Source organism: Ursus maritimus, unplaced genomic scaffold (assembly GCF_017311325.1).
Source record: "Ursus maritimus isolate PB19 unplaced genomic scaffold, ASM1731132v1 scaffold_27, whole genome shotgun sequence".
Taxonomy (NCBI): domain Eukaryota; kingdom Metazoa; phylum Chordata; class Mammalia; order Carnivora; family Ursidae; genus Ursus; species Ursus maritimus.
In genome coordinates, this window is record NW_024425230.1 from 34,939,395 (window position 1) to 34,955,940 (window position 16,546).

General features: G+C 46.3%; 1 long non-coding RNA gene across 1 annotated transcript in view; it reads right to left on the reverse strand.

Annotated features, from left to right (window-relative positions):
* Positions 1 to 9,159: 9,159 nt before the first annotated feature.
* LOC103679047 overlaps positions 9,160 to 16,546 on the reverse strand; it is an 11,178-nt gene continuing 3,791 nt past the window's right edge. The window contains exon 4 of the long non-coding RNA XR_572820.2: positions 9,160 to 9,788. This is a non-coding gene — a long non-coding RNA (uncharacterized LOC103679047). The remainder of the gene's footprint in view (positions 9,789 to 16,546) is intronic.

Sequence of the window (16,546 nt, forward strand, 5' to 3'; positions counted from 1 at the left end):
CTATCTGTTCGATCGATCTACGTGTCTATCCCTCCACCAATGCCACACATTCGTGATTGCTGTAGCTATTTAGTAAGTCTTGACATTGTGTAGACTGATTCATCCCAATTTATTTTTCTTTCTTTCTTTCTTTTTAAAGGAGGCCCCATGCCCAGCATGGAGCCCAATACGGGGCTTGAACTCACAACCCTGAGATTAAGACCTGAGCCGAGATCAAGAGTCAGATGCTTAGCCAACTGAGCCACCCAGGTGCTCCTTATTTTTCTTTTTAAAAGTTATTTAAGCTTGGGGCGCCTGGGTCGTTAAGCGTCTGCCTTCGGCTCAGGGCGTGATCCCGGCGTTCTGGGATCGAGCGCCACATCAGGCTCCTCTGCTGGGAGCCTGCTTCTTCCTCTCCCACTCCCCCTGCTTGTGTTCCCTCTCTCGCTGGCTGTCTCTCTCTCTGTCAAATAAATAAATAAAATCTTTAAAAAAATAAAAATAAAAGTTATTTAAGCTTTTCTAGTTCTTTTGTCTTTCTATATGAATTTTAGAATAATCTTGTCTATATCTACAAAGTACCTACCTGAGATTTTGGTAGGAATTGCATTAAACCCACATATTACTTTGGGGAGAACTGACCTCTTTACTCTATCGAGTCTTCAATCCACAAACACAAACAAAAATACTCAAACAGCACTTTCATGAAGCTTAAAAAAAAAAGCCACACTAAAGCTAAACTCATGTATTGGGTAAATATGTTTTTAAAGTAAGAGAACCATGACTACAAGTTTCAGAACACTGGTTATCTCAGCAGGGGGAGCCAGGAAAATGGGACGGGAGGAGTAATTTCCCAGTCCTCTATTTCCTCGGGTGGTAGCTTCAAGGGTGTTTATTAAACACCTACATTTAAAAGCGGACAATGACTACAGCAATGACAATGAGCGTATGTCAAGAACCACACAGACATAGCCACGTTGTGCAGACCCTGAATCATACACGATTTGGGCGGGGGGAGACCCTCCAAGAAAAAAATCCACAAAGTCCAAATATAAAATCAGGTATAAAAGTGAATTTTTTCAGAATTGAAATCACAAATGAGAATTTTAAAAATATGGCGAATAGCACAAACATCACCAAGTCCAGAAGAGTACCTTAATGTTTGTATTGTTGATAATAACTGACAACCTATCACACCACAAGGATGGTGACACTTTCCCCCTACATTTTAACAGTTCTTTTTTTTTAAGATTTTATTTATTTATTTGGCACAGAAAGAGAGACAGCGAGATGGAACACAAGCAAGAGGAGTGTGAGAGAGAGAAGCAGGCTTCCCCCCACTGAGCAGGGAGCCCGATGCGGGACTCGATCCCAGCACCCTGGGATCATGACCTGAGCCGAAGGCAGACACTTCACATCTGAGCCACCCAGGCGCCCCTATTTTAACATTTCTGACTCCATCCTCTTTGATTACTTCCTTATGCAATAAGGATTTTATAAAATGCTTTTCCAAAGAAAGAGAGATAATTCAGTTCTCCCTCTGGCATGGGTTATCAAAATGCGTTTTGTGCTGTTATCATTTGGAAAAGCCGGCTTCATAGCTTGTTACTGGGAATATCACACATTAAACTTCCCCTGAAGTTTCTTGCTTACCTAGTGCTTGACGCGTCGGGGTCAGGCCTGGGCACCCAGCCCGGCTCAGCCACGTCATCACCATGACCCCCACCTGCCAGACAGGTACCCACGGAGCAGGGTAACAGTGAAGTCTGCAGCTCAGTGCTGTCTCCTTCAGATTCTTCTCTGTGGGCTTTCAAAGCAGGGCCCACACTCTCCGTGACACCCCCAGGGGAGCTCCATGGCTGGGATGTGGAGTTGACACAGGCTCACGGTCATCCTGCACCCCTAACAATGAACACCCAGCCTTAGAAGCGCCCAGTGGGGGCCCTGAAGCTTCACCTGCGTTACTCCACTGTCCACCCCCCTTTGGAACCAAGGCTTGTGAGTAATTCACTCCGCCCCTCCGGGGTCACTGATAACGTGATCCTCCAGCCCTGAAGCAGTGGAGGGGGAGGGGAAACTACAGCTTGACCACATAAGCTAGGGCACAAGAGAGGCAAGACCAGTGGCCTCCCCCATGTGTACTACTTGGCTGTAGTCAGTCATTTACTCAACAAAAATTGAGCGAGCATCTGCCATGTGCCAGGCTCTGTGTTAGGCTCTGGGGTACCACGGTGGGCCCGCACGGGCGAGCTCCCCTACAGAGAAGATGGAATCAGTGTAAATCTGGGCACATCTCCTGCAGGGTTTGGTGTCCCCAGCTCTGGCCTTCTGGGGCCCCTGCTCTTTCTCCATCAGGCTACCATGTGTCTGTTCCAGGCCCACTGGGTATGTTGGTTCATCTGTTTCTGCGTCCCCAGTGCCCGATGCACGGCTCAGCACATGGCTGGAGGCAGCGTCGAATGGAGCTGCCTGACCAGGGCTCCCAGGGTAGGTAGACGGGAAGCCAGGGGTCGAAGGCGCGGAGTGAAGGAAGCAGAACTGAGACACGAGCCCTGCCTTAGGCGCAGACCCAGACCCTCGGAATTCCGGCGACAGCTCCCCAGGAAGTTGGCCGCACCACAAGTGGATCTCCCTCCCGTCCAGGACTGGACTACGGGGACTCCCAGTGCAGGAAGCAGGGCAAAGCCTCCCAAGGAGAGAAGGGGGGCGAAGGAAGCAGCATCACCTGGTCTTTGGGAGCAGACAGCAGGGACTCCGCTCTCTGCACACTCCTGACTTCATTCTCTGTGAGTGACGGTGACGCCAGCCCAGCAGCGTCTTCTGGGTAAGTGGAGGGACAGTTGCATATCCAGAACGTCCACAGTAGGACTTTTGGACTCCCGGCCCCTCCGGTCACCGCAGAACTTCTGTGATCACCAAGCCTGACCTTCCATTAGAGCATAAGCTCCGAGAGGGCCAGGGCTGGTCCTCATGCCCGCTGAGCATCTAGGACGGTTCCCCGGGACACAGCGGTACAAGATAAATATTTGTGGAAGGATGGAGGGAAAGATGACACCAAGAAAATATAATGAACATGGAACTGTATTGTCAAAATGACACAGCACTAAGCTAGTTGCTTTGGTTAACATGACTTCCCGACTATAAAAAATCCGACCTCAAAAATGTGTTTTCCATTCTTCAGGAGGACCAACGCCAGCTGGGTGCTATTTGAAGAGCTCCCTCCTTCGTTGATACTATTATTACTAACTCACTGCGAAAAGTTCAGTTGCGGACTGGGAGAAGTGGGGAGCAGACCCGGCGGCACGAGATTGTCGCAGATCTTCTGGTCAGAGGTCAGAAAGCAGCACACACGCTTCCCTCTTTTGACCGCCATGCTTCGGGTGTCCCAACCAACCCCCTCGAGCAGCCTTTGTAGCACAGACTTCACCCCACCCCACACTGAACAACCTTGGTGTAACAGAGGAAGGAGGCTGACTGTGTGTACATGTGTATGCGTATATATACATGAGTCTGTGACATCTCTAGCCCCTGTCAGGTGCTCAGCGCGCTTATGTCTCTGGGGAGCCCTGGCCCTCATTGTCATGTCCCCTTCGTCAGGAGAGGGGTCAGCGCCCCATGTTCAGTGGACATGGAATCATGTAGGGATGAGCCAAACCTACAAATTTTCTGCTCGGAGGTTTCCCAGCCCTGTCTAGGTTGCCCGGACCCACACTGAAACTTCATTTCTCTATATACCCAGCTTTATCGCTCACTTTCCAAATTATCCGGCTCGTACTTCCTCACCTTGACATTCATTTCCCTCTTCTTCTTCCCACATACCCAATCTACAGCTACTATCTGTCTACAGGCTGTCAGTCTACTGCATAGATCCTGGCCCCCTCTAGTCTGATGTAAGATCTTGACGTAGTCCCTAATCATCTTCAGAGTCCCCATATCCCCCATCCCTCCTCTATCCTTGGACATGGTCTTTATGACCTCCCCATGGGTCACCTTTATCTGTTATGTCTCAACCCCACATCTCACTGCATGTTATCCCTTCGGAGGACAGCTAACATCACTCTGCTGTTGTCTTCTTTCTTCTTCTGTGTTCCTGTGGGTTTATTCTTTTTCCACTAGAAAGAAAGTTCTATGGGGACAGGGTGTTGGCCTGTTTTCTTCACCAAAGTATCCCCAGGGTCAGACATAAGGTAGGCACTCAATAAATACTATTGAACACAAATAAATGCTTAGTATGTTTGAGCAACTGGCCAGCGAATTTGGAGCCAGCTCAGTTCATCAGCTTCTGAGGCATTTTTGGAAACCCTAGTAGCCCCAAAAATGATATTACCAAAGCCCCCGGAAAGGAACATTCTATTACGTGGTAAACAGCTTTTTCTCATCAAAGGAAAAAAAAAAACCACTTTTGTCCTCCCCACCACCAACCTTGTTGAGAATTCCACCCTTTTTTAGACAAATCCACTTGGGGAGTAAGAGCACCAGAGTGTCCCACTTTTGCTAGGTGCTCGTCCAGTTTCCTCAGAACTATGGTTTGCAATTTTAGCTGCGCATCCTAATTCCCAAGAAGTTCGCTTAAAATGTTATTCCTGGACCCTTTTCTCAGGGGCTTGGTTTTAGTAGGTCTGGGATGAAGCCCAGAATCTGCCTTTTTCACAATCTCCTGGGACAACATAGAGGCAAGTGGCTCTCACATCTCATGCTGAGAGACTATATCATGGAGTTTATTATAGGAAATTAAAATTCAGCTGAGCACGCTCAGATAAGATCGACACAGAGGAGATTGAAGGGTGTTGGTTGATAAACCCAATATGGCGGCCTCAGACACTGGACGAGCCACAGCTGGGAAAGGGCATATATGAAATCTGAAGGGACAGACGGACACACAGCCAGGAACACATGCAAAAGCATGATGTGGGGTTCTTGACAAAGCTGAAGACCAGGATAAGCTGAGGGATAATTCTTAAAGGAAATTGATGTCAGTATTTGAGGACTTGTCCTGTGAAGCACAGAAGTAGAGGGACTTCCGCACTGACAACAGTTTGGGCCATGGGATCATACCTGCACATAACTACATTGGATTTGCACACACACACACAGTTTCTGAAGATACACGTCTGTCTTTCCTATGTTTACAAATGGACTCAACCATCTACAGTCCTCAGATAGAGCGAACCTTTTGAGACCTCCACCCAGAGCTCTGGGCCATTAGGAGTTTGGCAGCAGGAAGATTCAGCTTTGCTTCCTCCCCCCTACAAATAATGACTGGGCACTTGCCCTGTGCCAAGCAGGGTACTAGGCACTGAGGAGAATACAGGAGTGAGTAAAATCGGACAAGCTCCCTGCTCTCACAGAGAGACAGACATTCTTAACCAAACAGCCATGAAGACAAATGTACAATGCACCATGACTCTGCTGTGATGGGGAGGGGCTGTAGTGCTATGAGGGGGTACCCTGAATGATGGGTTGAGTGGGCTTGGGGATGCAGGGACTGAGGTCTCAGGATAAGCAGGTGTTGTCAGGTAACAGACAAAGAATAGCACTCCAAGAAGCAGCGACAGCATGTACAAAGGTCCTGGGGTGAGAGGGTGTGTGGCCACGGGGAACTGAGGGCAGGCTGGTGTGGCCTGGGCAGTGACAAAGGTGGAAAACCAGAGGGTAAGTGGGAAGACCAGACAGGGCTTTGGAGTGTGAAAGTGACAATTCCCCAAAAGCAGTAAGGAAGTCATTGATTGGTTTTCAAGAGGGAGACCCAGAAGAGTTGTAACACATTTACGCTTCAGAAAGGGGACTCTGGCTTCCTGTGGGAAAGAGACAAGACCAACAGGGATGCAGACAGTCTTGGAGGGAGATGACTGCATGGTCCAGGGCTGTCACCAGCAGAGATAAAGGGGACAAATGCTAAGGTCTTTTAAGAATGAATACCAGGCCTTCACCAGCCCGAGTCCTCAGCGTCTGCTGCAGGACATTGGGGTTCAGGAAAGGATGAGCTGAGTGGCTCAGCTGAGAACAAAATGGGCCCAGGAAGTTGCACGCACTCCCTGCTTTCTCTTCCTAAGAACCACGTCCTCTTTGGCTGAGCTCAGGCATTTTGCAAAATGGTGAGAGATGGGGGAGAGTGAAGAAGGGAGGCAAGTTCTTTAATTTCTGGGCCATTTTCCCGTTTTTTGTGGGAAAGTCCCCTGCACTTATCTGCACAGATTGTCAAATTGTCTGGCAGGAACCCCAGCTGGGGCCCTTTGGGGAGAAGAAATGCATGATTCAGCCAGTGGGATGGGGCCAGAAAGGTTTGCAATGGATGAAGGAGGCTGGGGGTGAGGGGCCAGAAGTGAGGGGCTCAGCTTCCTCCTGGCGAGAGAGCTGCTGGGAGGAAGACAGAGGCAGTGAGGAGGCCAGAAGGAAGCCAGCCAGTGGCCCCAGGTGCGCCAAGCAGAAGGCAGGCTCCCATGTTCCCGGAGGCAAAGTGGCTCAGCCGGAAAGCCAAGAAATCAGATAGGACCGATAGAGTGACTGATTCAGCAGTGGGGTTGCTCTTGGCCCAGGACCAACCTGGAAATTACAGCCCTGGCTTGCAGCTTCCGGGACAGCTACTGGAATGCGGGGCCTGCTGGTGATTGTGGTCGACAGCCACAGGGCCTTGCCTCGCCTTCCTGGGCCATGGTCATTGGCGGTGGGGGGTGGGGGGCGGGGAGGGCTCTTGCTCCCGGCCCCTGCTAGAGAGCTGCAACCAGGATGGTCCTCCAAGGGTTGCCCGGGAGCATAGGTGTCCGAGAACAGCCCACTGCAAAGAGGAGCCTGGCCTCGCCCAGGCCTACGAGACAAGGATGGTAAATTCTGTCCCCATTCCCAGTGGTCGTGCAGATGCTGGTTCGCGCGGACTCCATCATTGTGCAAAGGAGACAGGCAGTGGCTTTCTTATCCCAGCTTTGCCATTGCTGTGTGGCTTTGGAAGATTCACTTCCCCTTTCTGAGCCTCAGTTTCCCAACCTGGAAACGGAGACACGGCGATGGAAGGTCTGCTTTGGCTGACGAGACTGTTGGGATGGCCAAAGTTCAACACTTCGAAGAAGAGTGAGATAAGAAAGAATGTCATCATGGTGTTGACATCCCAACTGCCCTTCACCTTGCGCTCTGAGGAACCTCAACCTTATCTCAGAGACGAGGAAGTGGAGGCTCAGGGAGCTGAAGGATCCCACTACAATCAGTTCGAGGGGGAGGGGCTGAGCCAGCTCCAGCCACATCCACTTACCGGAAGACCAAGGCTTCCTCCCGGCCCCACAGCTGCCTGTGGGTTCATCAGGAGCCACTGCATTTAAAGAGGTTTTTTTAGGGGTGCCTGGGTGGCTCAGTCGTTAAGCGTCTGCCAGCATAATCCCAGAGTCCTGGGATCGAGCCCCACATCAGGCACCTCTGCTGGGAGCCTGCTTCTTCCTCTCCCACTCCCCCTGCTTGTGTTCCCTCTCTTGCTGGCTGTCTCTCTCTCTCTGTCAAATAAATAAATAAAATCTTTAAAAAAATAAATAAATAAAAAGGTTTAAAAAAAAAAGAATAGGAGCTTTGGAATTCAGAACCAGAGACAACAGTTGCCTTGTTAATTTTCAGATTTAAAAAAGTAAGCAAGATTGCAAGGATCAGCTCATAGCAACCTCTCCGTGAACTCCATCAAATCAAATATCTGGAGATCTGTGCCTGTAAACCCTTGAAACAGGAGCAGCGAGGTTAGAGCTGGGTGGGTTTTTTGCAGAGCTCACCAAGCAGCGGAAACTTGAGAGACGAGGTATTTCCACCATTCCTGTCTTACAGAGAAGGAGAGTGGGTCCCGGGAAGGGAGGGACGAGCGCGGTGTCGTCACTAGTCCAACGAGAGGCAGAGCTAGGACGAGAGCTTGCGTCTCCCTTCGACTTCACACGATGATCTTTCCAAAACAGCAGCTGCCTGTGAATTCGTCAGGGCGATCTCCGGAAGTGAGACGAGACCCTTTCAAAGAGCCCTTCAGCAAGTCACAGGGGACTTGTCCCCTAGGGGGTCCCATCAGCTATCCATCCTCATCCCTCTTTGATGACCCTTCATCTCCTAGCTCCATCTTTGTGTTCTAGCCGGGTGGGCTCCTCACTGCCACCTACCACATCCCCCCACCCCTCCTGATCTCCTGCCTCAGTTTCCCCCACTCCTGCCATCCTTTCCACATATCTAAGTTTTACTCTTCTTTTAAGGGCCTCATTCTGCCTGCTCCATGAAGCTTACCCCAGGGTCTCTCTCTCCCTTCTCTGAACCAGGATAATTATCATTCCTCTAGTAGCCAATATTTCCTGAGGGTTTGTACCCGCCGAGTGCTATGCTAAGAGATCACCTCATAAATCTTTGGGCATTATTGCTCATTTTTAACCCCATTTTGAAGGGAGAGAGGATACAGGCGTCTGGGGAGTTGATGTAACTTGCGCAAGGTCATGCGGCTGGTCAGTGAGAGAGCTGGGGCACTAGCCCGGGCCTCGCTCTCACCATCGGGCTCCACGGCTCAGAGGATCCTGGGCAGCTTCTTACACCCTGTCTTGGCGGTACCCATTTCCTGGGGGTAGTCCCATCTGACCAGCTAGACGGGGACCTCACAAGGCAAGGACAGGTAAATGCCTGCTCATTTCACTCTCCCTGGTTCTGGGGAAACAGGCCGAGTTGGTTCTCAGAAAAGATCATCCTTACTTGCCTACCTTCCCGAGAAGGACTCTGTGCTGCTGAGAGACGGGCCGACTTACGTCAGCCAGGCCGCTCCACCAGATGGTTCCCTGTGTTCCCAGAAGACAGGGTCCTTTTTCATAGTAGCAGAGGAAGTGGGCTCCTTCCATCTAGTGCGGTAGAAGTGACCCTGGTCAGCTGTCTGTGGAATCCCCTCCTTTCTTTCCCCCTTCCTCGCCTTCCTTCTCTGATCCCCTCCGAGCATTTCCAAGGACCTTGCCCTGCTGTCTTCTCTGAAGTCGCCAGCTCCTCGCCACCTGCGGCCCAGGAGCCCCGCTTCTGTCTGTGAGTCCAGATGTCACTCGGAACAGACTCATGCCTGCCATGGAGAGGAAGTGGCCCCTCCCAGCTCCCTGAGTATCTCCCCAGCTGGGATGTGATCAGCTTCTCGCCATCCCATTACAGGACGGTAAGTGTGGATGGTGCTGGCGGCCTCAAGGATATGCTCCCCCAGAACTTAGAGCAAAGTTACCCTCAGAGACAGAATGGCGCCCCTTCAGCAAGACTGAGCCACATCCTGATGGCAAGGTCTAAAGAAAGACTGCGGAGGTCAGATGGGGAGGGCCTGGCCTATGACAGAGGAGTGGAGAAAGATGGGGAGGACCAGACCAATGACAGAGGAGTGCAGAAAGGTGACGTGCCCAGATCAATCCCAGCAGCGCCCGGGAATGCAGGGAGAGGCATCCCTGGCCTTTGGACTGGAAGCACTTTCACGCACAGAACACATTCATCTCATTCCAGCTCTAGTCATTGCCCGGAACATGAGTTTCCGTGGCATTTATCACAATTTATAACTTTATTTCTAGCGGCGTGCTTAGCTGGTCATGTCCTGCTTCCACAGGGAGGCAGTCAGCTCTGTTCTGGTCCACGCTGTGTCCCCGGCACTCACCACGCGCTTGACAAATGCGTATTGGCTGAATGCAGGACATGTCATCCCTACTGAGACAAGGAATGCAGCAAGGTGTGTCACTGCACAGCGAGGATGCCCACCTCACTGGCAAGGCCATCCAGGCGTGAGAGGAATGGTCCTCCGGTCCTCACTAGTGAGCGCCCCAAGCAGCTTCGTGCAGGAGACGAGAGATCCCCTTCAGGAAGAGAAAGTGGGCACACTTAGTTCTACTTGCAAATTAACAATATAGTGTTCAGGTGTATCGGTAAAATTGGTATGTTTTATTCATGAGCACCTGCCCCTCCCCACTAAGACGGAGTGGGGTAGGGGCCCAGATGAAGCCAACAGTTGCAGGTGTCTGTGTGCCTGGCCGACAGTCAATGTGATGAGCGCCCCCTTGAGGCCTTGAGGAGACGGCCAGCCTTGTCACCTTCAGGGTCCGCCTGGGAGACCTCCTTTCTGCTTAAAAGCCCACACCAAGATGCCCCCAATTCTGGAGCCTCATCGAATCTGTGCCAGAGAGCTGTTTCTACTCCTCCGTCACCTCCACGGAGCTGGAGACCACCTGGACAAAGAAGTGTCTGGGAGACCCCCTCATCCAACTTCCTCGGTGTATTTGTCTTTATGATGACATATGTCATACATCCCGGAGTGCACGTGTGTTTGGTTTATAGAATCATAAAAAGGAACACCAGGTACACACCGTCCAAATTAAGGATTGACCCATTACCAACGCTTTCGAACTGCCCTCCCCCATTTCCTGTAATAACCACCCCCGCTGAACACGCACACCAGAGGCAAGCATGTCTTGATTTGGGGTTAGCCAGTCCTTACTTTTGAGACTGGTTTTACCACCTAATACGTATTTTCATCATTGAGTTGTAATTCACATAGCGTCAAGTTTACCCTTCTAACGTAACAATACAAATTCGTATATTTACATGGTTGTGCAACTGTCACCACTATTTTCATCACCCCCAAAAGAAACCCTGTACTAGGGGTGCCTGGGTGGTGCAGTCATTAAGCGTCTGCCTTCGGCTCAGGGCCTGATCCCAGCGTTCTGGGATGGAGCCCCACATCAGGCTCCTCCACTGGGAGCCTGCTTCTTCCTCTCCCACTCCCCCTGCTTGTGTTCTCTCTCTCGCTGGCTGTCTCTCTGTCAAATTAATAAATAAAATCTTAAAAAAAAAAAAAGAAAAAGAAAAAGAAACCCTGTACCAGTTAGCAGTCACTCCCCATTCCATCCTCCCCATCACCCTTAAAAACCACTAATCCACTTTCTGTCTCTATAGATTTTTCTATTCTGGATATTTTGTCTAAATGGACTCGTACAATAAGCACGTTCCACGCCTGGCTGTTCTCACTCAGCATGATCTTCTCAAGGCTTATCCAGGTTCTAGCATATGTTAGTACTTCACTTCTTTTTATGGGCGAACAATGTTCCGTTGTATGGATATATCACATTCTGTTTATCTGTCCATCAGGTGGTGACGAATATCTGTGTTGTTTCTTCTTTATGGCTATTACGCGCGATGCTGTTACGAACATGAGTGTACAAGTTTTTGTATGAATGTCTGTTTCCATTTCCCTTTGCGACACACCTAGGAGTGGGATTTCTGGGTCACATGGTCACCCTATGTTTAATCATTTGAGGATCTGCCAAACTGTCTTTCCAAGTGTCTGCAGCATTATATCACCAACGGTGTGGGTGTTTCGATTTCTCTCCATCTCATCTAACACTCTCTGTTTTCTGTCTTTTTCATTACAGCCACCCTCGGGTCTGTGAAGTAGTTATCTCCTTACGACCTTGATCTGCCTTCCCTTAACAACTAATGACGTTGGGCGTCTTTTCATGTACTTATTGGTCATGTGTCCATGTTCTTTGGAGAGATGTCTACTCCAATCCCGTGTTCCTTTTTTAACTGGGCCATATGTATTTTTCTTTTCTTTTCTTTCTTTCTTTCTTTTTTTTTTTAATGAGAGAGAAAGAAAGCAGTGGTGGGGAGGGCGGAGGGAGAGGGCAGGGTAGAGACTGATGCAGGGCTCGATCTCATGATCTCGAGATCACAACCGGAGCCAAAACCAACTAATGCCTAACCAACTCAGCCACCCAGGCATCATGGGTGATATGTATTTTTAAAGAATGAATGTCCACCTGCAAAAGAATGAAGTTGCACTCCTGTCTCACACCACATGCAGAAATTAACTTGAAATGGATCAAAGACCTAAAATGAGAGCTCAAACTATAAAACTCTCAGAGGAAACCCTGTGTAGAGCTTCATGACCTTGGAATGACCTTAGAAAATGATTTCTCAGGCATGACACCAAAAGTACAGGCAACAAAAGAAAGAATAGAGAAACTGAGCATAATCAAGATTAAAACTTTTTGTGCTTCCCAGGACACCATCAAGAAAGTGAAAAGGCAACCCACATATGGGAGAAAACTTTTACAAATTCTGTATTTGACAAAGAACTTGTATCTAGAAGATGTAAAGACTTACTGCAGTTCGATAATAAAAAGACAAATAACAATTAAAACAGGCAAAGTTGGGGCACCTGGTGGCTCAGTCCATTGAGTGTCTGACTCTTGGTTTTGGCTCAGGTCATGATCTCAAGGTGGTGAGATCGAGCCCTACATCTGGCTCCGTGCTCGGTGTGGCATCTGCTTGGGCTTCTCTCTCCCTCTCCCTCTACCCCTCTCCCCCACCATGCATACACACTCTCTCCCTGGAAGAAATAAATTTTTAAAGAATAAAAAATAAAAACAGGCAAGGGATCTGAATCTTTTACTGATAGACATTTGAGTTGTTTCCAATTTGGGGCTGTTACAGAGAGTTCTGCCGTGAACACTCTTTATAAAGTGCTCCCCGATGAATAAGCACAAAACGTCCTTATTTAACAGTGGAATTCGAGTCATAGGGTTTCCACATGTTCAACCCTACTAGGTAATGGTAAACTGTTTCCAAATTGTTTCATCAACTTACATGCCTACCAGCAGTGGAGGAGGGCTTCATGGCTCTCTATCCTTACCAAGACTTGGGACCATCAGACTTCTTACTTTTTGTCTATCTTGTGAATGTATAATCGTATCTTGCTTCAATTTGCGGTTCCCTGATGACGGTTAAGGTTGAGCCTCTTTTCCTACACTCATACACTATTTATATGTCTATGGCATATATCCGTCTATGGCATCCCGGTTCACATTGTTTTTGCCCAGTTTTCAATCATCTGTCATTTTTTTCTCGATTCATGATTATATATTCTAGATGCTATTCAATACGTTGTTAGTTTTACTTGTTGCAATTACCTTCTGCTGGTTTGTGGTTTGTCTTTTAACTCCCGTTATGGTGTCTTTCGATGAACAAAAATTCTGAATTTTAATCTAGCTTCATGTATCAATCTTTGTCTTTATGGTTTGTACTTACTGTGTCTTGCTGGAGAAATCTTGCCCTGCTCTGAGGTCGTAAAGATATTCTCTTATATTATCTTCCAATGGCTTTATAGTTTTTTCATTTTATGTTTAAACCTTTATTCCATCTGGAGTTGATTTCTGTGTATTGTGTAAGTTGGGGGATCTAGTTTCATTTTTTCCCATATGGATAACCAATTGTCCTCATACCACAGATCTGCAATGTCTGGTCTGTCGTAAATCAAGTTTCTGCATATGTGAGGGCTTGTTTCTGGGCCTCGATTCTGTTTTGTCCCTATGCTAATATCACATTGTCTTAATGATCATGTCGTTATGATAAGTCCTGATATCTGGCATAATAAGCCCACCATCTGGTTTATTGGGGATTTTAAAATCAGAGTGGCTTGGCTAGTCTTGACTTTTTTGCTCTTTCTATACATTTGAGAATCAGACTGTTAAATTCTAAAATATATATATATATATATATTGGGGACTTAAATTGGAATTATATCGCATTTACATACCAACTTAAAAGAACTGACATCACGAAATTATGATGTATTGTTGTTTCTTTTGTAACTAATGCTGTTTGTGTGCCGTTTAAGAAACTGTTAACTATTTCAAGATCATGAAAATGTTCTCTAGTGTTTTCTTCTGTTATTTTGTCATTATTTTTAAACTTTTTTGCTTTTCACGTTTAGATCTGCAATCCCTCTGGATTTGGTTTTCGCATTTCAGCTAGTGGACCAAATGTATTTTTTTACATGAGAATAGCCAGTCAACCTACCACCATTTATGAGAAACAGGTCCTTCTTATACTACGTTAGACTGTCACCTTTATCATAAATCAGGTGACGGCATAGGTGTCGATCAGGTAATAGATTCCAATCCCTTTCATTATTTTGTTTGTATGTGAACCATGCTGTTTTAACAAGAAAACAACTAAACAATAAAATAAACAATAAAATAAAACAAGTAAACAAAAAGCAATAGCTTTATGATAGGTATTGTTAGCTAGTACTGAAAGTCCTCCAGCTTAGTTTTTCTCGAAGATTCTTTTAAATATTTTAGATCTTTTACATTTTCATATGAGTTTTAGAATGAACTTGTCTGTGCTCACCAAATACACACACACACACACACACACAGATTTTTTTCTGGAATTACATTGGCTTTATAGATTAATTTGAGAAAATTGACATTTTCACAATATTAAATCTTTCAGTTCATAAACATAGTTTATTCCTCCCCCCTTTGTAGGAGGAGTATATCCTTTTTAAATATTTTTCCTCAGTAAAATTTAGTAGTTTTCGCCACAGGAAGCTTGCACCTATTTTGGGAGGTTTATTCCTAGGTGCTTAATGTTTCTTGGTATTATTATAAATTGTCTTTAAAAATTCTATTTCCTACTTATTTCTGGTATAGAAAAATAGCAAAAATTTAGTACTAACTTTGTAAACAAAGACCTAGTGAAATTCACTTATTCATTCAAGTAGTTTGTAGACTGGGGGTTTTCTAGGCACAAATTAATGTTATTTGTGAATAAAAAATGTTTTATTGGGGCGCCTGGGTGGCACAGCGGTTAAGCGTCTGCCTCCGGCTCAGGGCGTGATCCCGGCGTGATGGGATTGAGCCCCGCATCAGGCTCCTCTGCTATGAGCCTGCTTCTTCCTCTCCCACTCCCCCTGCTTGTGTTCCCTCTCTCGCTGGCTGTTTCTAACACTGTAGAATAAATGAATAAAATCTTTAAAAAAAATGTTTTATCTCTTCGTTTCCAACCCGTGTGTCTTTTATTTCTTTTTCTTGCCTCACTGCACTTGGTAGAGTTTCCAGTACGATGCTGAAGACACCTAATAGCAAGTACCCTTGTCTTCTTCTGAATCTCAGGCAGAAAGTTGTCATTATTTTATGTTGATATTATAATATCAATATTAAAATTTCATTAAGCAATTATACAATAGCAAGATTTTTTTTTAAGATTTTATTTATTTATTCGACAGTGAGAGAGACAGCCAGCAAGAGAGGGAACACAAGCAGGGGGAGTGGGAGAGGAAGAAGCAGGCTCATAGCAGAAGAGCCGATGTGGGGCTCGATCCCAGGACTCTAGGATCATGACCAGAGCCCCAGGCAGATGCTTAACGACTGAGCCACCCGGGTGTCCCTATAATAGCAAGATCTTAAGCATGATGTTTCCTATAGATTTTTTGTAGTAAGCCTTAATCATTTTTGTAAACCTTAACGGTTTAATGTTCCCTTCTATTTATAGTTTGATATGAGATTTTATCACAAATGGATGTAACTTATATTAAATGTGTTTTCTGAATTCATCAAGATGATCATATTTTTTTCTTTCTTTTGTTAATATCGTGAGTTACATTAATTATTTTCTTTTTTTTTTTTTAAGATTTTATTTATTTATTCGACAGAGATAGAGACAGCCAGCGAGAGAGGGAACACAAGCAGGGGGAGTGGGAGAGGAAGAAGCAGGCTCATAGCAGAAGAGCCTGATGTGGGGCTCGATCCCATAACGCCGGGATCACGCCCTGAGCCGAAGGCAGACGCCCAACCGCTGTGCCACCCAGGCGCCCGACATTAATTGATTTTCTAATGTTAACCCACACTTGCTTTCCCAGAATAAATCCCAAACATCATAATGTGCTAGCTTTTTAGATATGTTGCCAGATTTTATTACTAGCATTTTGATAAGGGTCTTTGCAACTATCTTCATGAGAGATGCGGATTTTTACTTTTCATTTTTTGCGGTCTTTGCCAGGTTGTAATATCAAAGTGATGCTGGCCTTATGAAAAGTGTTAGGAAGTGTTCCTTATTTTGATGTTTTCTGGAAGATCTGTGAAATTGGTATTCTTTCTTTCTTCAGTGTTTGGAAGAATTCACTAGTAAATCCATTTATTCCTAGAGTTTTCTTTCTAGGGAGGTTTTTGATAATCAGTTAAATGTCTCTAATAGAGGGGCACCTGAGTGGCTCAGTTGGTTAAGCGTTTACCTTTGGGTCAGGTCATGATCCCGGGGTCCTGGGATCGAGCCCCGCATTGGGCTCCCTGCTCAGCGGGGAGTCTGCTTCTACATCTCCCTCTGCCCCTTCCCAACTCCCCCATCCCTGTGTGTGCTGTCACTCTCTTTTGCAAAAATAAGTAAAATCTTTTTTTTAAGTTTTTAATAAATATTAAACTCTTCCNNNNGATTTTCCACTTCTTCCACCAGTGTTGATAATTTGTATTTTTAAAAAACTTTGTCCTCTAAATTTTCTCATTTATTCAAAAAATTGTTCATAATATATTATTTTTGATATCTATAAGATCCATGGGGGTGTCTATATTTTTGTTTCTGATATTGGCAGTTGTGTTTTCTCTCTCTCTTTTTTTTTCCTTCATCAGACTTGTTACAGAGTTATCCACATATTAATCTTTTCAAAAAACAGAGTTTAGGGTCTGTTGTTTTTTTCCATTGTCCAGTTACTCTCTATTTTATTAACCTCTGCCTCTACCTTTAGTCTTTCCATCTGCTTTATTTAAGATCACCCTGC